This window comes from Protopterus annectens, chromosome 11.part0, assembly GCF_019279795.1.
Source record: "Protopterus annectens isolate FY-2018-M chromosome 11.part0, PAN1.0, whole genome shotgun sequence".
In the NCBI taxonomy this organism is placed as follows: domain Eukaryota; kingdom Metazoa; phylum Chordata; order Ceratodontiformes; family Protopteridae; genus Protopterus; species Protopterus annectens.
Genome location: NC_056745.1, coordinates 404,241,673 through 404,269,002, shown reverse-complemented (window position 1 = coordinate 404,269,002; position 27,330 = coordinate 404,241,673). Strand labels below are relative to the sequence as shown.

The 27,330-nt window shown below is 43.7% G+C and overlaps 1 protein-coding gene across 3 annotated transcripts in view; it reads left to right on the top strand.

Annotated features, from left to right (window-relative positions):
- The window catches only part of SCYL2 (SCY1 like pseudokinase 2), a 1,725,360-nt gene that overhangs the window by 499,173 nt on the left and 1,198,857 nt on the right, over positions 1-27,330 (top strand). The window lies entirely within an intron of this gene.

The following is a 27,330-nucleotide window of genomic DNA, read 5'->3' as shown; positions in this document are numbered from 1 at the left end:
AAATTTGTCTTTTATTGGAGGGAAAGGATCCCGTTTAAGTTAGAGGGGCCTTGCCCTCGCGCGTGAATTATTTGCCTTTTCTTGACAAGTTTTTGGAGAAAGTTTCTCTTTTTGGTTTAGTGTTTGGTAGTCAATATGTCGAAAGAGCACAGACCATCTGGGTTCAAGAAGTGCTCTAAATGTAGCTACAAAATGTCCATAACGGACGATCACTCTTTATGTGTGTATTGTTTAGGCCCTAAACACCTTCAGGAGTCTTGCAGCGTTTGTCACGCTTTTTCCTCCCGGGTCCTCCAAGAGAGAAAAAACAAATTGATTTTAAAAGGGCTTATTAAACCTACTTTTGAGGAGGCTTTATCTTCTTCCTCTTCTCCCTCGAAGAAAAAGAAATCGTCGGCTCCGACCAGCCCGTCGGAACCGACCACAAAGAAATCTCGGCAGGCTTCTCCATCGGCGCCACGGACTTCGGAGCTGAGGGCGGAACGGTCTGCCTCGATGCCTCCAGCCTCGACTCCTTTGGCTTCGGAACCGACGGCTAGAGCTTCAAGAGGCGGGTCACCTTCATCGGCTCCACTGTCTTTGGAGCCGATGAGAGTTGCCCGCTCAGACTCTTCCCCTTCGGCGCCGAAGTCCACTTCGGCACCAAGGGAAATTGCAATGGTTGTGGAGTCTCCCTCGGCACCGATATTGATCGAGACGATTCGGAGCCGGTCCCCCAGTCCTTCGGAACCGGTGGAGAAGTCGACTCGAACCCGTTCGATCTCTTCTCGGTCTTCGAGGATGTCGGATTCGGACATTGACAGGGTACTTCAAAGGCTGTTTCAGTCTCCAGTCTTCCAAAAGTTAGTTTCGGCTCCAGCCCAATCGGCTCCGGAGCCGATTGCCCACCCTGTGGTTTTGGTTCCTCCTCCAACAGCCTCGGCACCGTTGGAGTCGGTGCTGGTGGAGCCGATGGAGGTTTTCGGGTTGGCTCCGACCCTTACTCCAACCCCGACCTTCGGGTCGGAGTTCGGTACACGGACCTCCTCGGTCGGCCCCGGGGGTGACGCTTCGGGACCGATGTTTTCAGTTCCGAGCCTCCCTCTCGGTGCGTCGGCTGCGGGAGTGCCATCTACTGTTGTGGCCTTGGGGATCGGACCTTCCCAGGACTCTGGGGGTCCTGCCTTCAGGGCCATGAGGAGTGCTTTGGCCAAATCTTCTTTGGCCACCTCCACCGTTTCACCGTCACCTTCCCTTGGCACGGAGACTGGTTCCTTTGTAGTCCCCCTGTCTCAAGACAGCAGAGCCCTGGGGCCTGAGGTCACCCCCATTGGGGTTTCCCCCCTTTCTGAAGGTCCCTCCGAAGCGTCTTCGGAGGAACCTCCAAGGAAGAGACAGTGCAAGAGGAAGCACGTTGACTCCCCTGATGAGTCTCTCACCTCGGGCACCAACCTCGATGATGCGGAGGGGTCCCCCAAGTCGTCCTCGGATGATGTCTCCTTTGTGGATATCTTGGAAATCCTGAAGCAACGAGGCGACTGGCAGTCCAAACCCCCTTCCGCTGAGGAGTCGGTATTCCTCAAGGCCTTCCGCCTCCTGGGTGTCTCCGCCCTTCGATGAGCTTCTGGATTTGATCTCTCGAAGGGCGTGGGAGCACCCGGATTCTGTGGAACTGGTGCCAGCTCACCCGAATAAATTTCTTTCAGCCCCCCCTGAAAAGGACTTCCTCTCCAAAGGTGTGGCCGTAGATGCCCTGGTGGTGGCATCTGCTACCCAGCAAGATGTGGCAGAGGCTTAGACGTCCGCCCATCCTCCTAATAAAGAGTCCAGGAGCATGGATCGGTACGGGAAGCGCACCTTTACTTCAGCAGCCTTTACTTTAAGGTCTCTGAATTATCTGACGCACTTCACCAGACTTCAGAGGGATCTGGTCAAGGAACTTTCAGATACCCTCTCTGGTAACCTACCTGAGCAGTTGGCCCAGACGGTTAGCTCTCAGTTGGCTACTCTATCATCGATATCGAACTCGTCCATGAGGCTCATTTCGTATGCAGCCGAGGGGGCGAGTAGAGCGGCGGGTACAGGTGTTGCTCCACGGAGACAAGCCTGGCTCCGCCTGTGTCATTTTGCGGAGGCCTTCAAGTCTTCCTTTGCTGACGCTCCCTTTGATGGGTCCTCTTTGTTTGGACCCAAGGTAAAGGACACCTTGACCCGCTGTGAACAAGAGGGTAAGACTTTGACTGCCGTAGGGGCACGGTTTTCCTCTCCCTTCTGGCCTTATCCCAAGGCTAGAAGAGGGGGGAAAATGTGGTTCCGTAAATCTCAAAAGACTTACCCCTCACAGCAGGACGATTCCCCTTCTAGAGGCAGAGGAGGGGGAAATTTTTCAGGAAGACGCTGTCCCAGAGGCGGCAGCGGCCCCCACAGCACTGGAGACTGCGAGTCCTTTTGTGGCTCCTCAACCTCCCAGCATCCCTGAAGGATTGCCCGACTGCGCAGCTCTGGAGCCAGTCGGGGGTCGTTTTTCGAGGCACCTAAAGGCCTGGGAAAATATCACTCAGGACCGATGGGTGCTCCGAATCATCGCCGGAGGTTATGTCATCCCTTTTTCACAATCTCCCCCGCCATCCAGAAAAATCCCGGACCCACCACCCAGTCAACGGGATCTTGCAGCCATCGAAATCTCAAAGCTGCTTCAAAAAGGAGTCATCCAACCGGTCCCCGTAGGCCAGACCGGATTAGGGACTTACTCAAAATTCGTTTTGGTGCCAAAAAAGACCAGGGACTTGAGGCCCATTTTGGATCTCAGCAAGCTAAATAGATCAGTCAAGAAGTCCAAGTTCCGGATGGTCACCTTGCAATCCATTCTCCCGCTACTGGAGAAAGGTGTTTGGATGTGCTCCATAGATCTCAAGGACGCCTATTATCACATCCTGATAGATCAGGCGTCCAGGAGACATTTGCGCTTCAGCCTGGGAGACAGTCATTTCCAGTTCCGTGCACTGCCCTTTGGTCTCACCACAGCCCCCAGGGTGTTCACCAAATGTTTGGCAGTGGTGACTGCTCACCTGAGGAGTCTAGGATTCCAGGTGTTTCCATATCTAGACGACTGGCTCCTAACTGCCACCTCCAGGCGTCTACTCTTACAGAACCTAGCAGCCACTATATCTCTAGGTAACTCCCTAGGAATCACCTTCAATTGGGCAAAGTCTGTGTTGCTGCCATCTCAGCGCATACGGTTTATCGGAGTAGCGATAGACTCAAAGCAAATGCGGGTCTATCTTCCTACAGAGAGGATAGAAACATTACAGTCTCAAGTTCGAGCCTTGCTTCTCAAACGCTGAGCCCCAGCCAGGATGGTCCTACAGCTGTTAGGTTCCATGTCAGCCACCGTTCTCCTAGTCCCCTTGGCAAGATTACATATGAGGATTCTCCAGTGGCTCCTGTCAGTCCAGTGGTCTTATCAGGATCTCCCTCTCAGTTACCTCATTCGGATCACGGAGACGTGCAAGCAGGACCTTCGTTGGTGGCTTCTTTCCTCCAACCTGGATCAGGGGCGACCCTTCGTTCCACCACCTCCAGTGGCCACATTGACTACAGACGCCTCCCAGACGGGGTGGGGGGGACATTACCTGGGCAAGTCAGTCCAAGGCAATTGGCATTCTGATGAGAGTCTCCTCCACATCAACATACTGGAAATGAGGGCGGTGCTTCTATCTCTGCAAGCGCTACATGATTACCTCCCTCTGGGCGTGATTGCCATTCAGTCCGACAACATGTCAGTAGTCTGGTACCTGAACAAGCAGGGAGGGACCAGATCCTACCCCCTTTGCAGAGAGGCCATGAAAGTATGGGACTGGGCGGTTGCAACCAAACGTTTTCTGGTAGCGACACATATTGCTGGGAGATCCAATGTAATAGCCGACAGACTGAGCAGAACTATTCTCTCCCCTCACCCTCACGAGTGGTCTCTGAACGACACAGTGGCAACTCAGATTTTCAGAAGATGGGGAACTCCTTGTTGCAACCTTTTCGTGACCCCACTCAACGCGAAATGCCAGCAGTTCTTCTCTCTCACCCCAGTTCCGGGGGAGATTCCCAAGGACGCCCTAGTCCAAGCTTGGCCCACCGGTCTGCTATACGCCTTTCCACCGGTTCCCCTTCTTCCCAAGGTGATCCAGAAGGCGATTCATTTGGGGAGCAAGATGATTTTAGTTGCCCCATACTGGCCTCGTCAAGTCTGGTTTCCCTATCTTCGGAAATATGCACTGGACGGTCCATGGTTCCTGGATCAGGTTCCGGACCTCTTGATCCATCAGTCGGGACAACATCATCAGTCCCTTCACTCGTTGAGGTTAACAGCTTGGCTCCTCCTCTTCCGACCATAGTCAGGAACCATGCTTTGGACCCGGAAGTCATACATATCTTGTCCTCGGCCCACAAGACTTCTACTAAAAAAATGTATAACAGCAAATGGAAGAGATTTGCTATTTGGGCCCAACTCCGGGGATTAGATCCCATAACTGTCCCGGTGTCAGAGGTTCTGAAGTTTTTAGCTTCTCTATTCAATCAAGGTTCTTCGGTCTCTACCATCAAGGTTCAATTGGCAGCTATTTCCAATTTTCATGAAACTATAGACCCACCTTTGATGAGCAACAAGTTATGTAAAGCCTTCATGAAAGGTGCTGGACTGCTACGACCTCCGATTTCTCATCCCACTCCACCGTGGGATCTTATTGTGGTGTTAGGTGCTCTGACCTCTTCCCCCTTCGAACTGGCAGCAACTTGTGACTTGAAATTTCTTTCTTGGAAGACTGCTTTTTTGGTTGCACTTACATCAGCCAGAAGAGTTTCGGAACTTCAAGCCCTATGTGTCAAACCACCGTACCTGTTTTTTCACAAGGATAGAGTATCCCTCAGGCCTAATCCATCCTTTGTTCCTAAGGTTTGTTCCAGTTCAGTCATTGAAACTTCCAGTTTTCTTCCCAAAGTACTCAAACAGAGCGGAATACATCTTCCACACATTGGATGTTCGCAGGCAGTTGCACTTCTGTTTAGATAGGACGCACCAAACACGGAAAACAGATCAGTTGTTTGTGTCCTTTTCGGACAATAAATTGGGCAAAGCCGTCATGAGGGTCACTATTGCCAAGTGGATCAGAGACTGTATCAGTCATACTTACTTTCTTTCTAATAAAGAGCTTACAACCACAGTGAAAGCTCATTCTACAAGGGCTATGGCTACTTCGACAGCATTTCATTCCAAGCTTGCCATTAGTGACATTTGTGCTGCGGCTATGTGGTCTTCTCCTCACACCTTCATTTCTCATTACAAATTGGATGTGGCATCTCGGGGGCGAGCTTCCTTCGGTTCCACAGTTCTCAGGAGTGTTTTCCAGTGAGCCACCCAGGAATCAGGTGCTAGGGACGCTGTCCCATCAGTACAGAATGTAGGCGAGATAGGATCACATAACATCTTTTAGTTATGTACTTACCATAACTTTAGATGTTTGTGATCCATCTTGCCTACATTCCTAATAACCCACCCTCCTTCCCCCTGCCTTGGAGATCAGAAGAGACCGAACGGTTCGAGTTTAGCCGTTTCATCTTGAAACATCTGGCAATATTATATCAACAGTCTATGTGTGTATGCATGTGTGCGAACAAACAAGATCTGGGGAAGCAGTGGTGGTGCATCCTGGGATGTGGGATAGCTCAGCCAATAAGAGACTTTGTTCTATAGTATAGCGTGCCGAGTCGGAGCCGAGGATCGGCTCCGAACCCATCAGTACAGAATGTAGGCGAGATGGATCCCAGACATCTAAAGTTATGGTAAGTACATAACTAAAAGTTTTCTCTGTACTCTATGCCTTCTAACTCTACAATTTTTGAAACAGCTGTTCTTTAGAGGTCTCATACTGAGTCAGCTTTTTCTTCATTTCTGCCTCTGATTTTTGAAGTTTTATTAATTCATCTGAATAGCTTCTGTTTTTCCAGCCATTTGTTGTTTGAGTTGATATACTTCTTCATTGTTTCATTTATTTCAATCACCTCTGCCTACATTTATTTTTCCTCTAAATTATTGGGAGCCATCTTTTGTACCAAAGCTGAAGCTTGAACTGCTTTTTGCTGAACAGCTGTAGGATTTTACCCAGTTATTGTTTTCACTTTACCTTTTCTAGCTGACTTTCTTTCGGTTCTCTAAATTTCCTTTTTGCTGGCATCCAGGCAGTGTACTTACTAGCCAGTAACTGAATTTTACTCAGGGTAGCAGAACTACTTGTATCTTATTTCTCAGTTTCCGTTTTTCACACTGGGAGAACTGAAATTAAGCTTTTGATCAGTGTGCAGCCATCTTGGAAGACCGATACCTCACTTTTTTTGCCCATCTTTTACATTTTTATCTTCCATCATAATCTTTTGGAAGATTTCCTTAATATCACCAGTCTTCTTGAAGAGATCTCTTGTGTTTCTTACTGCTTTGTCTTCTTTTATTTCTTTGTGTTGGCCATTTAAGTATGCCCTCATGATCTCTTCTTGTGATTAGAACACCCTGCATTCAGTTTGTCACATTTTTTTGCAATCTCTTTTACCTTTTGTTCTCCTCTTTTCCACGACCACTTCTGAAACCTCCAGTGACAGTCATCTTGTCTTCTTAATTGCCTTTCTATTTGGAAAATGTACATATTGTGTGTGTGTGTGTGTGTGTGTGTGTGTGTGTGTGTACAGATATCTACGTTAGCATCAAACTTTACTAACATCAATACAAAAACATTCACAAATGAAGCCCAGAATTAGTAAGCACTGAATTTACAAAACTTTCAACCAAAACTGATTGAAAAGTTATTGCTTTTCTTTTTCGGTTAGTAACCCCCCACCAAATAAAACCCTATCAGAACCTCACCCAAGTAGTGTTTCTGTTAGGAAAAGTTTTTTTTTGTAAGGTAATGTATAGGGCTGGGGAAAGGGAAAAGCGGCATCCTTACTTGTATTCTAACCTCAAGTCTACCATTGCCCTTAACCCCAATCCTGTGTACATTACCTTATAACCTTTTCCCAGCAATACAACTATGCAAGACACTTGGACACAAACAACAAACATCACTATGCAAACTCAGCACTAAATTTAAACCCTTACTTGGCCGTTATACTAACCCTAACCCACAAACAGTTGCACGCATATTGCAAACTGAATTGCTAAAACTTTCATTATATCTATAAGTTTTGTCATTGGAAATGAACCCTCCCACTTACCTGCACAGGAACAAACATTACACAACCTACATGTCGTTGTTCGATCAGCATTCCCCACAATTGACAAAATGCCCTTTTTACTAAAAACATGAGTCACATCGCACAGTTGACAAAAGCACTTTTGATAATTCCATAGATATTCCTAGACTCCTGAGTGTTATGATCATTAACTCTCTGCCAGTAGTCTCCCTCAGGCTTCTTCTCCTAACTCTAGGGTGGCCATACCAATCAATCCCTGAGTAATTTTGTAGTTACCCATTCATTCATCTAGTTTACATTTAAATGTGGGTAGTGATCTGCACTGCTTACCATGCTGGGAAGTTTATTCCAGAGGTCTGGAGGTGCTGAATTGTAAACCTGACATTCCATTATATTTTATTTAACTTTTGGTGAAGATTTAGGTCACTGGTTCTAGTATTGGTGGAAATATTGGATTTTCAGTCAAACAGGAGGTCCAGGACAGTCTTTTCTGTAGTGGTGAAGTAAATGAGTTTGAGGTCTCACCTCAAGTATCTGTAAGACACTGAAAAAAAAGATAAAAGTTTCCAGCTTCTTTTAGTGGCTCAGGGACTTTAAGTCTTTGAACTTTTATGTCAAGAACGTTTGGTGTCTTACTGCTTCATATGCTTAGTGATGCACATCCTAAAGGCATGTTGTACTTTTTGTCTGTCCGCCTAGTGCTGGGCATAACAGAGTGATTAATTCTTTAGACCTTCATGACATTCATTTGGCAATTAGGTGGGTTTAATTAAAAGAATTTTCTGACAGGCCTTGTCACATGATAGTTAAAAGAGAAGGAGCTGTCAACTCAAGTACATAGGCCCCTGACAGTATTACATTTTGTAGTGGTGGATTATCAATACATTGTGATGAGGGGAAGGGTTTGATGTGAAGTTGTTCTATCTCGCCGTACATTCTTACTGATGGGTTTGGAGCCAATCCTCTGCAAAAGCTCGAGGTCTTCAACTAGCTCGAGGCCACTCCCTATCCCATGATGCACCTTGTGCTTCTGTCAGATCTCGTTTGCCACTGCAACAGATCGGGAATGCTTTGACAGCTCTGGCTAGTAAAAGTTTAATATTTCACTTATAAGTGATAGTTTCGCTTGATAGTTTTTTTTTGTAGTTAGATAACTTGTCCTATCTTGATAAGTAGTTAGCATTAAAATTTAGTGTGTGTGTGTTTTTGCTAGTTGTTGGTGGCCTTGTTTTTTTGTAGGCTGTTTTTTTCCTTACATTCAGTGTAACAACTCATTTAAGTTAGAGGGTTGTTTGGCTTTTTCTCCTTTCCCATAAAGTGGGTTAAGGCTGGTTCCTAAGTCCAAGTTTTAGGGCATTAGTTATAATTCGTACTGTGTGTATTTTTGCATATATTGTAGAAGTTAGGGCTCTGTTTTTTTTTTATTAGGGCTATATATTATATAGTACTGTGTGTTCCCTTTAATAATAGTGTATTCATTACCTTTATTAAAACATTGTATGGTAATTTAAGTAGAAATATTGATAGTTTCTGCCATGTCTCAACCAGAGAAAGCTAAATCTGGATTTAAAACCTGTCCTAAATGTGGACAAAAAAATGTCAACAGATGGTCACACAGAATGTGTTTATTGTTTAGGTGAAGTTCATTTACAGGAGAACTGTGCTGTCATTCTTTTAGCGCTTGTGTTCTTCATGAATGTAAGAGTAAACTGATAGCCAGGGGATTACTGAAGTTTTCTTTTGAAGAATCATTGGATAAGGACAAATCACCGGACAAGACATCCAACTCTTCAAAAACTTTGTCTTCTAAGTCGTCTTCTGGGTCAAAGCCAAAAGAAAGGTTCATTGACCTTAAAACTGATTGGGGCTACTACCTTGGCTCCACTGCTTTCGGAACCGGAGGTTGTTACTGTTTGTAGGAGCCGGTCCCTGATATTGGAGCCGGTATCTCCTACTTTAAAGTCCCCAGTCCTTCAGTCAGTGGCTTCTTCCATAGCCTCTTCATGGTCCTCAAGACTTTCGGACAAAGATGTGGATCGTGTGGTGCAGAGGCTTCTGCAGACACCGGCGCTTGCCAAACTTTTATCTGGGCTGATCCCTGGAACTTCGAAACTGACAAAATCCCCCCCCCCCATCTTCTGTTCCTCCTCCTCCTCCAATCCGTCTCAAAGTTTCGGAACTGGTGATTGTGGAGCCTTTGAGCCCTACACCTACTTCAGGCTTGTTTTTTCCCAACAACCCTGACATCTTCGGTGATAACCGAGGGGTCTAGGAGCTGATATTCGCCGGTCAGGCCCTGGGAGAATAGTCGGACCGATTTTTTTGGTTCCGACTTTGCCTCTTGGGGCTTTGGCTCGGGTGAGTTCGGCTCCAACCTCGGGCTCGGAGCTCTCTGTTCTGAAACCGAGGGAATCTTCCATATGCTCTGATCTGGGGATTTCTTCACGTCGGGATTGAGGAACCTTCGATGCTATGAGGTGGGTGTTGTCTGCACCAACAAGCACACCATCAGAGCCAGTAGCTCCTTCCCCCAGAGCACCGGTGTTTACCTCTTCACACATCCATCCAAAGCGTAGAGACCTTGAACCTCAGGAAGCCCAGTTGGGTGAACCCTGGTCTTCTGAGACCTCTCCAGAAGCTCCCACTGAAAAGGTTCCCAGGAAGTGACTTTGCAAGAGGAAGCATCTGGACTCCCCACAGGAATCCGTCACTTCCGACACTGACTTAGATGAGTCAGAACTGTCCCCACGGGGGGGGGGGGTCTATATTATGATATTGTGCGCACAGAAGTGCGAATGACACATAATTGACCCCATGTAAGCGAAAGTTTACGTCGAAACCTGAGAACAGCGATTTTTTCCCAAGGGAAAAAAATTGCTGTTCCGGAAAAAAAGAAAAAAAATCTGTAAAACATTACATAATGTGGGGGGCTTTGCCCCTCACACCCCCCTACTTTAAATATACCAACTCCGAGCTCGCACTACAGTGCCGAAAATGGCAAAGTAGCGAAAGCGGCCAAGGGAATTCTTTCCCAGGGAAAGAATACGCTGAAAAGCCACTTCGCTATTTTGTCTTTTCGCGCTTTTCAGTTCAACAGACGCATTCAACAACTTGCGTTTGCGACAGTGTAATAGGGAACCACCCCATGGTCCCCCTTGGAGGATATTTCCTTCACAGATATCCTGGTAATTCTTAAGCAGAGGGGTTGCTGGAAGTCCCTTAAACCCTACTGATGATGAATCAGTGCTTCTGAAGGCTTTTGAGTCTCAACCCCCCACCTCTTGGGTGTCTCCACCCTTTGATGAGTTACTTGAGCTAATCTCTCGAAGGGCCTGGGAGTCCCCCGATACCATGGAGCCTGTCCCTTGGTGGCCTAATAAATTTATAACTCCCCCCCCAGGACAATACCCTCTTAACCAAAGGAGTGCTTGTTGATGATATGGTGGTGGCGGCAGCCACCAAGAAGGAACTGTCAGAAATGTCTACATCTGTCCATCCTCCTAACAAGGATTCTAGGATTATGGACAGATATGGTAAGCGCATGTTTAGTTCAGTGACTGTTGCTCTCCGATCACTGAACTGTCTAACACATTTCACAAGGTTGCAAAGGGATGATCTGAAAGAACTAGGAGATACTCTACAGGGTTCAGTAGCTGTGGGAGTCACAGAGAAGGTAACTTCCCAACTCACTGCCCTAAATTTTCTTGTAAACTCTTCCATGCGCCTGGTCTCCTGTGCAGTTGATGGAACGAGTAGGGCAGCAGGGACAGGAATTGTTCTTAGGAGACATTCCTGGATGTGCCTGTGTTCCTTTGCGGAGTCTTTTAAGTCATCCTTTATTAACACCCCTTTTGATGGCTCGTCCCTTTTTGGACCCAAATTGAAGGAAACCTTTACCAGGAGTCAGCAGGATGGAAAGACTCTGTCTGCCATCTGAGTCTGCTTTTCCACCCCTACCAGACCTTACTTCAAAAGTCAGAAGGGAGGGAAGCTGTGGTTCTGTAAAACTCAAGGAGCTTTCCAGGACACTCATGGTGAATCCCCCTCTAGAGGCAGAGGAGGGGGTAACAATGGAAGACTCCGCCCACACAGCAGAGGGGGTCCGCAGAACCAGGGCAACAGAGATCAGTTCTTTGGCAAGCCCTGTCAGTTCTCCTGAGAGGAGGCCCACCTGTCCCATCTGTGGAGGCAGTCAGGGGAAGTTTCTCTTTGTACCCAGATGCCTGTCTTAAAAATAGCAAAAGACAGCTGGGTACAAAGAATCATATCCAGAGGATACTCAATTCCCTTTATCAACACCCCCCCCCCCCTATAAAGAAAATCTCGGATGTTCCACCCATTCACAGGCAACCTCAGACATTCAAAGGTTGCTGGAAAAGTCATCCAACCAGTCCCAGCTGACCAAAGAGGATCTGGAACTTACTCAAGGTTCTTTTTAGTTCCAAAGAAAGCAGGGGACTGGAAGCCCATTTTAGATCTCAACAGACTAAACATGTTGATCAGAAAAACGAAATTCCGGATGGTCACACTACAGTCAGTTCTCCCCTTTTTAGGGAAAGACCATTGGATGTGCTCAACAGATCTTCAGGATGCGTACTACCACATAAAAATGGACAGGCCATCCAGAGTTCATCTGCGCTTCCTGCTGGGAGCCAGTCATTATCAATTTCGGGCTCTGCCCTTTGGTCTCACTACAGCCCCCAGAGTGTTCACCAAATGTATGGCAGTAGTCTTGGCTCATCTGAGACGTTTGGGATTCCAGGTGTGTCCATACCTAGAGTACTGGCTCCTTACTGCCACCACCAAGCATCAACTCATACAGGCAAGGGACACAACTTTGAACCTCTGCAGTCAGTTGGGGATTACTGTAATTTCAGGAAAATCTGCCTTGTCGCCATCGCAACATGCCGTTTTTATAAGAACAGAGCTAAATACCATTACTTATGACCCTAAACCTTCCTCCAGAATGAGTTTGTGTTCTTCGAAATTAGGTTCTAGACCTGCTTCTGAGAGGGAAAGCCCCTGTGTCAGTGTTACTCAAACTGCTAGGGACAATGGCGGCAGTGATCATTGTGATTCCTTTGGGTCGGATGCATATGTGTGTACTACAGTGGCTCCTGTTCACACAGTGGTCTTTTCAAGACTTCCCAATGTCGCACAAAATCCAGATAATGAATTCCTGCAAGAAGGACCTTCAGTGGTGGCTGACATCTCACCAAGTAACTCTAGGTCACCACATTGGTCTACCCACTCCTATAGCCACGGTGACCACGGATGCCTCCCTGATAAGGTGGGGGGGACACATTATCAGGGAAGAACAGCCCAAGGCACGTGGAACAGATATGAGGCTCACCTGCATATCATTGTTCTGGAGATGAGAGCGGTTCTTCTAGCATTGCAGCCCTTTCAAGACTTCCTTCCTCTGGGAACTATTGCAGTTTAGACAGACAATATGTCAGTGGTCTGGTACATAAACAAACCAGGAGGAACCAGATCTTGCCCCCTGTGTCGAGAGGCCCTGAGAGTATAGCAATGGGCAACTTCCACCCAGCCCTTTCTGATAGCAACTTACATCCCGGGGAGATCCAGTGTGATAGCAGACAAGCTGAGCAGAGCGATTCTACTGCCTCATGAGTGGTCCCTAAAAGAAGAAGGAGCGGAAAGGATATTCTGCAGATGGGGCCAGCCTTGCTGCGATCTCTCTGCAGCTCCAGCAAACACGAAATGCAGCAGCTACTTTGCCCTAATCCCCCCCCCTCCGGGAGCTGTCCCAAGTCATGCATTTGTACACAATTGGCCCCTGGGTCTCCTGTATGCCTTCCCTCCCATTCCTCTGATACCCAAAATTTTCCATAAAGCCAAGGCTCTGGGAAAGACCCTCATTCTAATAGCCCCTTACTGGCCTCATCAAATTTGGTTCCCCTTCCTCCAGCCTTATCTATTGGAAGAACCTTGGATTCTGGACCCAGTACCAGATCTTCTGACTCGTTCATCAGAGGCTCTACACCCTTTCTCTTCAGTCCCTCAAACTGACAGTTTGGCTGCTCCAATTCCAAGCATAGCCAGGATTCACAATCTATCAGCTGCGGCTCAGTATATTTTAACATCTTGTCAAAAATAATCTACCAGGAAGTTGTATCTTAGTAAGTGGAAGATGTTTTCTATATGGGCACTTCAGAACAGTATTGATCTGTACCTGGCTTTAATTTCATCCATTCTGGAGTTTTTGACTAAACCTTTCAATGAAGGGGCAGCGGCAGCAACCATCAGAGTTCAGTTGGCAGCGATTGCTAACTTTCATCTAGGTGACCACGGGTCGAATATTATGTCACACATATTCTCCAAAGCCTTTCTTAAGGGTACTGTTCCTTTGAGACCACCCATCAAAGCTCCAGTTATGCCATGGAACCTAAATTTTATTCTTTCCCATATAATCCTGCCCCCTTTTGAACCAGCCACATCTTGTCACTTGAAATACCTATCAGGGAAAACCATATTTTTAATAGCTATTCTGCTCGGAGGGTTTCAGAGTTACAGGCCTTGCCTATTAAACCCCCTTATTTGATTTTCCATAGTAACAGTCTCTCACTAAGGATGAATTCTTCATTCTTACCTAAAGTTTGCTCAGAGACAAATCTCAACCAATCTATTGAATTGCCTGTATTTTCCCTAATTACACTAATGAGATGGAACATATGCTGTACAAACTTGATGTTCACAGACAACTTTGATTCTATTTAGATAGGACCAAACTTGTCAGGAAAACAGGTCAGCTCTTTGTTTCCTTTTCAGAGTCAAAAAAAGGCACTCCAGTGGCGAAAACCACTTTATCAAAATGGTTATCAGATTATATATCCTTCACTTACAGTTCAGTGAATACACAGTTACAACAGAAAATAAAGGCCCACTCTACTAGAGCTATATCTGCTTCATTATCTTTTGCAGCTAAATTACCATTAGATACTATTTGTGCAGCAGCTCCTTGGTCAAGGCCTCATACCTTCATCACTCATTACAAGGTAGACAAGACCTCCGGGGACAGGGCTTCCTTTGATTCCTCTGTCTTGAACATTCTCCCGTGAGCCACCTGAGAAAGATGGTGCTTGGGACGCTACCCATCAGTAAGAATGTACGGCGAGATAGAACAACTTCACGTAAAGACGTTATGTACTCACAATAACGTTCCATGTGAGTTGTTCATTTTGCATTCATTCATGCTTCCCACCCACCAACCCCCATCCAGGCTTCTTGAGGACCGCGAATTTATTTATGTCATGGTGTTAGTTTCTTGTCCAGTTTCTAATATTAGCATATTACTAGTAGTATGCAGCCTGTTGGCAGCAAACAAGATCTGAGGGAAGCACAAGGTACATCATGGGATAAATTGAAGAACTTGATCGGCTCTGAACCCATCAGTAAGAATGAAGGTGAGCTGACCACCTCACATGGAATGTGTTATGGTGAGTACATAACTTATTTTTTACCATACTGACTTTTTAGCATTTAGATTGCACCCATTTTTAAAGCTAACAATGTTTTACTTAGGAGAGTTCATTCTGGAGGACTTGGGTGTCAAATAGGTGACTTGACAATCACCCCCATTTTGCAGTCATCTACAAACATTATTAACCAGAGTTCTTGTTTGTCTGCTTGAATATCTAAGAAGTAAATACCAAAAAAGGGGAAGTCCCAACACCGAGCCCAGGGCCCCAGAGAGATGCTTCTTGTCACTTTTATACGTTTTATGTAGGTTCTGTCTCTCAGACTTTGTACATCTTACCACATATAGTACGACTTTAAAACATTTAGCTTTTGTATGATGCCAGCATGGGGAATACTGCTGAAGTCCTTTGCCAGGTTAGTATATACCATATGCACTGCATGTCTACCATCTACAGTTCCTGTAACCCTTTTTTAAGAGTTTTACCAAATTAACTAGTCAAAATGTACCCTTCACTAAACCAAACTACTGAGGGGTTAACTCTAACAAGATATGTGATATGTCAGTTTGAGATGTTCATAGTGTTACCCTGCTGCAGTCATCACACTTGGGGTTATCCTGTCGTCAGGTGGTCCCACAGTCGGCCGGATTTCCAAAGTCTTGGTCCGACATCTGTTGCTGTCGCCTCATTCCTGACGTCAGAGCGCCAGGGGCACATATATTGCAACCAACGCCATTTTCTTCGGTCTTTCTTGCCGCGCGGTGCCCGAAGCAGAAACAGTTCGCAAGTGCCGGTCGGCCGACTCCTGAGATTTTCGAATTCGAATTTCAGACCGAAGTCTTCTATAAAGCTAAGTACCCCGTTGGGGAAACTTTTCTTGCCTCAGAACGATGTCAGAAAAAGTTAATAATTGTATTTCTTGTGGGAAGCAAATACCTCATAAGGATTTTCATTCTTATTGCATACCTTGCCTAGGCCCTGATCACGACGTCACTTCTTGTCATTTTTGTGCTAGATTTAATAAACATACTATTAAAAGACGATTTGATTTTGCACAACACTTTTTTGGTAGAAAATTTAACTATATCATGCCGTCGGAGCTACCGACTACCGGCGTGCACAAAAATGCAGGGACAAGGACCGACAGCCCAGGCCTAAGCCTGATTCCGAGGCCTCGGTTGATCCGGTCTCCGGTTCTCCAGTTATCAGTGAGGCTCCGACGCAGCCTCTAACTGCCGCAGTTCCGGAACCCGAGACCGCAACAGATATTTTGATGGAATGTACTAGGCCGACGCAGCCTTTTACTTCAGGCCCTAACGACGATTTACCTTCCAAGGACGTCAGTACTTCTGAAACGCCATCGGTTTCTGAAGGTGTTTTCAGACCGATGACACTTACAGTCAAAACGTTTTCCAAGTCGAAGACTCCTTCTAAATCGAAAAAGGCTTCACTTCAGTCTCCTGTTCAAGGCCCTATGCCTAAGAAACAGATGCTCAAAATGGCCGAAGATTTGATTTCTCTTATCAGGGGGTTCACAGCCTCCTCCTGACAAAAGGCCTAGACAAGAGGAAGATTCTGCTTCCTCTGAACAACTGTCTTATTTCTTCGGATACCTCTGAGGACCAAGACTATTCCTTCTCTCCTTATGAAGATTCTGATGCCGAGGACTATTCCCTCAGCTTCCCCTCCAGAAGATTACTCTCTTGGGGAAACTTTACACACTATGAGGGAACATTTTCACTGGGAAGGTCAGGATTACTCTGATTCCAAGAAAAGGCTCAGACAGTTTCTTTTACTCCCCCAACACAGACCTCTAGCCATCCCTCCTGTTTTGGACATTGTGGATGATGTCTACTTAGAATCCAGTTTCAACCCTGACTCTCTACCTCCTGCCCCGGCCAAGCCTGACGGATACTACAGAGTACCTGACTCCCACAAATTCCTTTACAAAAGCCCAGTAGCTGACCCAGAGACTATCTCCCAGGGTCCCAAGGAGGCTAAGGCTTCCATGGCTAAAAATCCAGTACCTTCTGAAAGGGATTCAAGAGCACTAGACAGATGGGGGAAAAAGGTTTACACCTCAGCCACTTTAGCTATGAGAGCACTAAACTGTCAATTTCATATGCTTAAGTATCAGCAATTTCTGATCTCTCAGTTAAAACAAAAGATAACCACCCTACCTCAACAATCTGAAATGAAAGAAGTACAGGATTTGTTGCACGCCACCGAGCAGGTGGGCAAACATACCTTACAATGTGGGTTTGATTCTTTAGAGGCCTCCTGCAGAGCAGCTGTCACTGGATCAGTTATATGTAGGCATGCCTGGTTAAAGGAACAAAGTCTGCCTGATCATGTTAAAGCAAAACTACTAGATGCTCCCTTACAGCAGGATGTTCTTTTTGGTGTTAAAGCAGAAGAAGTTTTAAAGAAAATGGAAGATAAGGCGAAATCAATGCAGACAGTCAAAGATTTCCTACAAGTACAACCCCCTCGCTTCAGCAGAAACTGGCCAACAAAAAATTGGTCCTTTCCAGCCACTGACAGGCCTCAGAGGGGTAAATAAGGTGCCCAAGGGGCAGAGGACAACCACAAGCTCAGTATAAGCCTCACCAATGGGGCACTCCAACCCAGAAGGGAGGAGAAGACAGGTCTCAACCCACCAGAAGGCAAACTCAATGACTTGCACCTCAGCTGGCCAAACAAAGCTCTTTTGTCCAACCCCCTTGGGGGAAAGCTAGCACTATTTGCAGACAACTGGCACATGGACACAAAGGACAAATGGGTCCTAGACATAATTTTATTAGGATACAGATTCTACTTTCACACCTTGCCAATAAAAGGAGGAATGCCAAACCTGCCACAAAATCAAAGGGCAGAGGCTCAAAAACAAATTACAGCTCTCATGACCATGAGAGCCATTCAAAGGGTACCAACTCAAGAGCAAGGCCAAGGATTTTACTCAAGACTCTTCCTAGTACCCAGAAAAGAAAATGCTTGGAGACCAATTCTGGACCTTTCAATTCTAAACACTTACAAGTTCCCAAATTCAAGATGCTAACACTACAGCAGCTACTTCCCATGTTGGGCAAGGAAGCATGGCTGGTAACGTTGGACCTCAAGGAGGTATACTTGCATGTCCCTATCAGACAATGTTGCAGAAGATACCTCCATTTCATTGCAGGTTCAACCCATTATCAATTCTCTGCACTGCCCTTTGGCTTATCTACTGCGCCCAGAGTATTCGCAAAATGCCTGGCACCAGTAATTGCATACTTCTGAAAAATAGGAATTCAAATATATCCATATCTGGACGACTGCCTCATCCAAGCAGAAAGAAAAGACATTCTCTTACAACATCTGGCTTTTGTGAAGCATCTACTAAATTATCTGGGGTACACAGTAAACGAAAAGAAGTCAAAACTAGTACCCTCACAAAAAATGACATTCCTGGGTGCCATCTTGGACACAACAGCCCAGAAGGCTTACCTTACATCAGACAAGCAATTACAACTGACTCAGTATTTCAAGACAATGGCAACAAAGACCCAATTAACTGCAAGAAAAATTCTGCAGGCTTTGGGCTTCATGGCATCTTGCATTCTGATAATGCCATTTGCAAAACTGCATATGAGGAAATTACAGTGATACCTAAAAAGCATATGGTCTCAACACAGCTACAGCTTGGACACAGTGATATCTCTCATTCCCTGCCTTCAACAGGAATTTCTATGGTGGGCACAGGCATGTCACCTCAACAAGGGTCAGCCTTTCACCTTGCCCCCACCCAGACAAACTATCACAACAGATGCTTCAGACTATGCCTGGGGGGCACACATGGCAGGGCAATGCATTCAAGGACTATGGATTGCAGAACAAAGAAAACTGCACATAAACCAAAAAGAGATGCTGGCTGTACAGAAAGCTCTGACAGCCTTCAAGGATCTACTACAGCCAGGACAACTTGCAATAAAGATGGACACCACCACAGAAATGTGGTACATAAACAAGGGGGCACACATTCCTACCCTCTTTGCAGGCAAGCAATAATCTTATGGAACACCGCTCTGGCCTGCCAAGTCCAGTTACAAGCTCAGTTCCTGCTAGGACAGAAAAACACATTGTCAGACGACCTAAGCAGAAACATCAAAGATTCCCACGAGTGGAAGCTAAACCCACAAATATTTACAATGATAACTCAAAGATGGGGTCTACCAAATATAGACCTGTTTGCCAGTCCTCAAAACTACCAGCTGACAAAATTTTGTACAAGGACATTCCACCATCAAGCTTGGAAAGTGGACGCTCTCTACTTCAGTTGGAAAAACCTGACAGCATATGCCTTTCCCTCCATTACCTCTTCTCACAAAGGTTCTTTTGAAGGTCAAAAAGGAGAAACCTCGACTGATTCTCATAGCCCCAGACTGGCCACGCCAGCACTGGTACCCGCTATTGAAGAATGTGGCTCACAGCCCACCATGGATATTGCCTCAAATACCTCATTTGCTCATGCATCAAGACAAGCAGATTCTACACAGCCAGATCAAAACCTTAAACCTGGCTGCATGGCAAATCAATTAAGCATCCCACCAGCCCCTCTTTCACAAGCAGTACTGGATGTTATTCTAGAGGCCAGGATGCCAAGCACCAGGAAGGCTTACTCGGACAAATGGAAAAGGTTTTGTGCTTGGAACCAAGCTAAAGGTCAAGACACAACTCAGCCTCATATGCCTCACATTCTGCAGTATTTAGCTGAGATGTTGCATAAAGGACTTTCTTTCTCCTCTATCAAAATCCATGCTTCAGCTATTTCAGCTCACTACGACACAAATCCACCTTTATTTTCAAATCCTCTTCTAAGGCAGTTCCTCAGAGGGGCAAAAAACATTACACCACCTAGAAGAGCCCCTACACCAACATGGGACCTCAACTTTGTTCTGGAAAAACTAACGCTACCTCCCTTTGAACCAGCTTTTTCTGCAGACCTTCAGTTCCTATCTTGGAAGACTGCCCTGCTCCTGGCAATAACTTCTGCTAGGAGAGTCTCAGAATTACAGGCACTTATGGCAGTGGGAACCTTTCCTCATTTTTCATCAAGACACAGTTTCTCTACAAACTAATCCTTCCTTCATGCCTAAGGTGGTTTCCAGTGTAGCTTTAAATCAAACCATCCACCTACCCACTTTCTTCCCCAATCCACAGAACAAAGGTGAGAGACTCCTGCATTCCTTGGACATTCACAGACAGCTTCGTTACTACTTGGATAAAATTAGGGCTTTCAGAAAAACTGACCAGCTCTTTGTTTTCTATGCTACAGCTTCTCAAGGGAGGGCCATATCCAAGCAAACCATTTCTAAATGGATAGGCCATTGCATACGATTCTGCTATACCCATCATGGGAAACCAGTTCCTCCTACCATTAGATCCCACTCTACCAGGGCAACAGCTACCTCTACAGCCTTTCTCAGGGGGGTTCCTACCAAGGAAATTTTAGAAGCTGCAACTTGGAGTTCTGTACACACCTTCACCAAACACTATCACTTACCTCTTTATTCTAAGTCCAGGGCAGGCTTCGCCACTGCAGTTCTGCAGGGCCTCATTGCCTCCATTAACCCTCTATGATGCCTCCACCCTACCTTAGCTTTGGGACTCAACCCAAGTGTGATGACTGCAGCAGGGTAACACGATGAACATAGTACAGTTTTGTGCCTACCATAAATGTAGATGTTCGAGTGTTCACCCTGCTGCAGTCCACGTTACCCTCCCTCCAACCCCTCTGATCTACTGGCTAAATCTTTGCTATGCCTTTCTGATGTATTTGCTTATAGCTGAAGGGATTTTGTGTTTGTACAGTGTTCACACCTTTTGGTACTAATTTGGATCACCTTTTTGGGGGCACCTGACATCTGGGGCAAGAAAAACTGAAGAAAATGGCGTCGGTTGCAATATATGTACCCCTGGCGCTCTGACGTCAGGGATGAGGCGACAGCAACCAACGTCGGACCAAGACTTTGGAAATCCGGCCGACTGCGGGACCGCCAGATGACAAGATAACCCCAAGTGTGATGACTGCAGCAGGGTGAACACTCGAACATCTACATTTGTGGTAGGTACAAAACTGTACTTTCTTGTTTTAATATGTTCCTTAGCTTTGCAGATGAAGCTTATAAGGCTGATAGGGCTGTAATTTCTTGGAATGGTTGTAAGGCTACCCTTATGGAGGGGCATTACCAATGCTATGCACCACTCCTTGGGGACAAAATCAGTAACTACACTTGGGTTAAACAATTTCAGTAGTGTTGTCTTCAGCAGCATGTTTAACGCTATTAATTAAGCAACCAAATATATTGTCAGGTCCCATGGAAGAAGTATTTTTGGTCTTAGCACTTCCAGTAAGTGATCTTTAGAGATAATTGGACGTATAGGGAATTATAATATTTTGGGACTTTGAGTAGAAGTCTTAGGGGTGAAGTTGGTACTATATTTGTTTGCAGAGATATCTGTAGTGTCTCAAAACACAGAAGCAGGCAAACAAGTGAATAGCAAACCACCAAGGAAACCAGTGAATCCAGAGAGCCAAATAAAAGCTTTATTGTCTGTACATAGACTCTAGTGCCTTGACTATGCAGCCTTCAAGGAGTAAGATACTCTGAGTAAAATAGCACCTTAAATACTATTACACAAGATAAAAAACACTTGTAACAATTATACAATTAAATTATTAAATTAAAAATCTCCAATTACATTCTGTATTTAATCCAAAATGATTTATTAAATTAAAGATCTTCAGTTACATTCTGTATTTAATCCAAAAGGATTTATTAAATTAAAGATCTTCAATTACATTCTGTATTTAATCCAAAAGGATTTAAAGTGCCATAGTTTAAAGTAAAAATAGTCTCTCTATAGAAATTTTTTTTTTTTTGTATCTGCATTTTCATCATAATTGGATAACACTTTTTCGAAAACTTTACCCTGTAACTCTCACCCCGGATCAGTGTTGGGATATAATTTAAAATGTAATGCAATGGGGCTCTCTTATCTGACTTTCTTCATGTCTCTAACGTTTTCCTGCAGCCTTATCTTAAAGGCCCTCTTACTTTCTCCCACTTATAACAAGTTACATGGGCATTTGAGAGCATATATAATTCCTTACGTATTACAACTATATTTCTTGTCTGATTTAAACACTAACCCATTAATTGTATCAAAAGACTTCACAACAAATTTCCAACTTAAACAATTACCACAAAGAAAAGTCCCTACACATCCAAGTTCCCTGGGAATAGAGTTCACTGGAAGAAAGAATTGATTATGCACTAACATATCTTTTATATTTCTCGCCATTTGTAAGAGATGGAATATTATATAATGCATTAGAAAAATCTTTCAGCTTTAACAATAAGCCCAAATAAAATCTATTTAAATTTACTAATTGTTTAGCAAATACACTGTATATAGTAACCAAGTAAACTTTTCTATGACTAACCTTGTTATGTAACTGGGACACTATATTTCTATCATTAGTACAAATATATTTATATGCCCTGTTCCCCACTGTAGTGCGATCTTGGAGTTAGTATATATATTAGGGGGGGCATAGCCTCCCCCATTTTAAATGTAAAACATAGACATGGATTCTTACAAGTCAAATGCACAACTCTTTACAAAAAATAATATATACCCAAACAATGTGGGGGGCTAAGCCCCCCAACCCCTCTAACTATATATACTAACTCCAGAATTGCAGTACAGTGGGGAAAAGAGCATATACCTGTTTAGACGAAATGAGTTTCGGTCAAATAAGTTTTCAGTGAAGTGAGCTTTCAGTGAATTGTGCTCAGGCAATTCATTTTCAGTGAAATGAGGCTTCGACGAAATTAGTTTCAGTGAAATGTGTTTTCGGTCAAACAGAGTAGACCCCATTTTTGTATACTGTGTATAGTGCATAACCACAATCTTGTTACCTTTAGCTGATGGTTTAAATGCCAACTCAACTTTTTTACTTAAATCTTGTAGAGCTTTTCCATTCAGACTTAGGTAAATTAAACTGTACATTGTTTGTTTTTTCCTTTTATAATTTCATAATATGCTTATTCTACTGCATAATTTACCATTGCTGAAAATTGTTGGATACCTTCATGACTAAATGTATGCATAAAGGTGCTTTTGGTATTATACCATTAGTATCAAGCAAACAAGCATTAGGCCCCAAATTATCCCCACCCCCAAATAACTGTTGTTCATACTATCCAGCAGATCCTGTGAGGAGTCAAATTCACTAATTTCAGATGCATCACTATCTACTTTGTTAGAAACAGAAAAAATGTATTAAATGCAATTTCTGAACTAAAAGAAAAATATCACACTTTAAAATATGTAACTGTGGTAACAGTGTAGAAGTAAATTTCAGACCACAATTAAGTCCTGCCAACTGTTCACTACTTAATACATGTCCAGATAAATTGGGAACAAAGCTACTGCAGACCCTATCCAAACAAATGTCCCATTCAAAATTCACAGGCAAACAGTTAATACCATTTCCTTCTTTTGAAACACTGCTGAGGCTGTTCATCTCTAAATGCTGAACTTCCCTGTTTATTGTTGGACCTTTCACCCTTTCTCTCATTATTGAATGTCTGTTTACTGGTGTTTTAAAAGTTGTGAAATCCCTGCTGAAAGTTATTTGGGTCCTGCAATGGTGGAAGAGGGAGAAATGAAGATTCATCACTGTCACAGTCTTTTGAGAAACCAGTACCCTTAGATGAAGCAAACAACGCCCCTTCCTGCTTCCTATTCACTTCCTGATGACAAAAATGTACACTCATCTGGCATCTCTTCTGATTTGTTCTCGAAAGAAAAGCTCTTCCATTGTTATAATCTCACAGATCTCTTTTAGGTTTTGTCTTTTTCTTCTCAAACAGTTCTTTTTCAAAAAACTGTAAGCTTTTCATTAATATTCACCAAATAGTGACGTGAAAGAGAAGCATTTATTTGACCAGCTAGTGAGGAACAAGTAGAAGAAATTTTTTCCTTCAACTTGTGCTATTTAAGTACATTCCTCTCCACCAGAATGTTAATGTTTTACAAAGAATGGAGAAGTAAGTGGCAGCAATCATTCTAGCTTGAAATGTTTTATCATCCACATTGGACAAGTCAAATTGCGTGGGAGGACTTTTCAGTGCCCCGAGTCCTCTCTAGGTACTGCCCAACTGAAAGATATTGCTGCAAAACTTCAAATGTTAAAATAAACAGATATACTGACCTAGGCTGTATAGCCGAAGCATCAGAGTTTGTGTACTGATGAAGCTTTTATCTTGTTCTTTGGATTCACTGCTTTCCTTGGTGGTTTGATATCTGTAATGTCTGTTGGGTTGGATTAAGAGCCATCATTATGAACAAGTTCTGAACAGTGTAGGGTGTGTTTTAGTTTTCTAACATAGTAATCGTATATCTGTGTGTATGTGATTAAAAGAAATAAATATATAGGTATATGTATATCACGCACACACACAAATGCAGATTACCTTCATGTGATTGAATATTAACTTGGTTGGGTGAGTTTTTTTTTTTGCTTGGGGAAATTTGTTGAAAATGTTTTATGTGCTTTTCATCAATTGCTGAAGTTACCATGTTAAAAGGAATGTGTGTGACAAGGTAAATGTGGGAAAGAATGAACATTATTTGTGGAAGTGTTTAAGAGTATGCTTGTGTGTTAGATTAATGGCTATATAAGGGGATAGGTTTAATGTGCATGTGTTTTTTTTTTTTAATTCTGAATGGTAGTGTTATGGAAAGTTTTTACCTAAGGTAAAGTGTGTGTTTGTTTTTGAGGCCTAGGGCAAGGTCAGGGCTAGCATGCTTTGGTAAGGTGGAGTGTGTGCATCTGGGCAGAAAGGCACCAGCAAGTCTTGGCCTAGAATATTACTTGTCAAAAGCCTTGAGCTGCCAAGACAAGTTTGATGATGTATCTCTCTAATCTGTGTTTTAGAGACTGCTGAGTGGAGATTTATATCCTGCATTCCATTCTTTCAAGGATCCAAGCCCTCCTTGATCACTTACACCTACACAACACGAACATCTCCACTAACACTAGGTATAAAAATTTGAATCTCCAAAAACATATGAACAGAACATGCTGGTGAGATGCGTTTACTCGTGAAATAAAATTGTCTTTCTGTGCTAAACTGAGTGGCACTCTTGCTTCCTTCCGTATTAAACCTGACATTGGATGGGCATCCACAAGTTCATCACAGGCATGACTTGGCTTTGTCCTCCTGGAAGCAGGAAGTACATTATAGAAATGGGTATCAACAAGGAACAGATGGTCTTTACAATGTATTTACTTTTAATTCCTGTGATCCTCCAGTCTCTTTTTAACCTGGTGTGTCAGTGGTGCTTTGATGTGCCTGATGCATATTGACAGGAGCAATGTAGTATGTTTACACAGATGTACTTCAAGGCCTCATCTTGTGTGCCCCTTATCCTGCTTCATGCATATGCCACAACTGTGCTGTCAGTTTATGTAACCTTTTGGTAATCTTCCTGCTCTGTGTGATATCTTTGGTCTCATACAGCTATCGTGGAATCCTTTGTCTCAGCAGTTGTCTCTTTGAGGATAAAAGTATTTCTTCGCATCACTATTTATTTATCCTTTTTTTGTTTATTTCCCTTGTTATTGTATATATTTTTTTACATGTTGCTTTTCTGGAAACCTGTCTGTGCTGTGCTTCCTTCCCTTTTTATATAGCTGCATGTGTTCTGGTGAAGACCTTGTCTCATTTTGATGATTTTCCTTTTATAGCTCCCACCCCGTATATGTAATTGCTTATGGGGCCCCCAGAATGGCAGCCAGAATAGAGATTAGTTCTCACTAGCTGCCTTTGCAGAAGGGAAAATTACTTTTTTTTTTTTTGTACTTTTAATGCTTTTCCATTTATTATACCATAACCAGAAAGAAGCCCCTGGTCTGTAGACTGAGAATCAAATTACTCATTTATGATTTTCTTGACTTGAGTTTGGGAAAGCAGTTATTTGGCACCACTAACACTGGCTTGGAGAGGAGGTGCTTGTACACATCATCTTCCTTAAGGGTGAAGTTTTCTGTGCCTGTGCATGGCATGCTGCCATGTGTGGCTTGTTCAAGTTCCTTGGTGTGCAGACAGTAGCAAAAGAGATGCAAGAAAACATGTTACTATTGTATGCTGTTTCTCTAAAGTATAGAAGGTGTACAGACTGGTTGGAGGTACCATAGCAGTGCTGCTCTTTATGAAGCATGCTGCTTGAACAAGCCTATGCACCTTTTCTGTCATTTAAGATTTGCTCAGCAATGGCCTGTGTATAATCTGAACAGTGATTGCTCATCTGTTGCTAAATGGGCTTTCAGTGTAGTAGAGGGGAAAATCCAGTGGTTGTGTAGAGCCACCATAGAAAGCATAGAACATACTAAACAAGCAAAACGAAAATACATTTCCTTAAAGGTTACGATTGGTTTCATATAATTTTGTCAGGGACAAGCCTGTTGTCTGACAGGGACTTCTGAGCACAGTAAACATGGGTAGGACATGCAGTTTCATGTAGGATGCAAAAAAAAATTCTGGCTTCAGCTGTTATTGTATTTACGTAACTGATTACCAGAATAGTGTATCTGGGCAGATAGCTTCTGTTTAGCTCCAAGTATACTACAAGTCATAGAATAAAACATGATTTAGATTGTCTGTACATGCCAATAATTCTAATGTGAAACAATGAGGTTATAAAATGAAAGTTTAGCAAAAAAAAGTGTAGAGAAAACAATACAATTATATTTCCAATTTTTTTGTAGATAAAGTAGCAAGAATATGCTGTTGCTGTTATTAGTTCAGCTGATGGGTATAACTGAGTGTAATAAGATAATGGAGGACTAGCTAGAGAAGAAAAAGAGAAATTATTTCATTATGAAAGGTGAGCTTCTGTTGAGATATGGCATTTGAGAAGGCAGGGGAAGAAACTACTACTGACAGAAAGAAAGGAAGAGAAGTGTAAAAGTGGGTCTGTATCACATAGTCGAAGTTGCATAACTTCGAACACCTAATGGTCGAACCATTATGTTCGAAGTTGTGTAATTACAACTACCTAAAAAAAACAAAAAACACAACGGACAACAAAAATAAACTGTTGTAAGCAGGGGGGCAATCCCCCTGCACCCCCACACCCCCCGCTACTTAAATATACCAACTCTGAGATTGCAAAACATTGAACAGAATGGAAACCTCCATCTATGGAGATTTCCATTCACACGCTCAAACTTTTACAGATTTGAGTATATGGTCTCGACCATATGTGGTTTGAACTTGTAAAAGTTCGATGAAGTGATAGGAACCCTGTAAAAGTAATTAAAGTAATTTTGTAATGCTGTTACATCAATGAAGTAGTTTAAATAGAGGAGAAATGAGGAGTAGAAGGTAGTAAGCCAGAACTGATAATGCTAGAGAGGTATACGAGAGGTGTGAGAGTCAACCAGTAAAACAACAAAGTTGTGAAGTAAGGTATTTCCATCAAGTTTGTGATTTTGAATGTCTTTCTGATCTAGATTTTTTTTTAAATTTTTGTTGCTTATCTTATAATCATGTACCTTTTTGTCAAATGTTCTTGTGTATTCCTTAGTTTAATATTTTAACTTAAGTAGAAAGTTTGTATT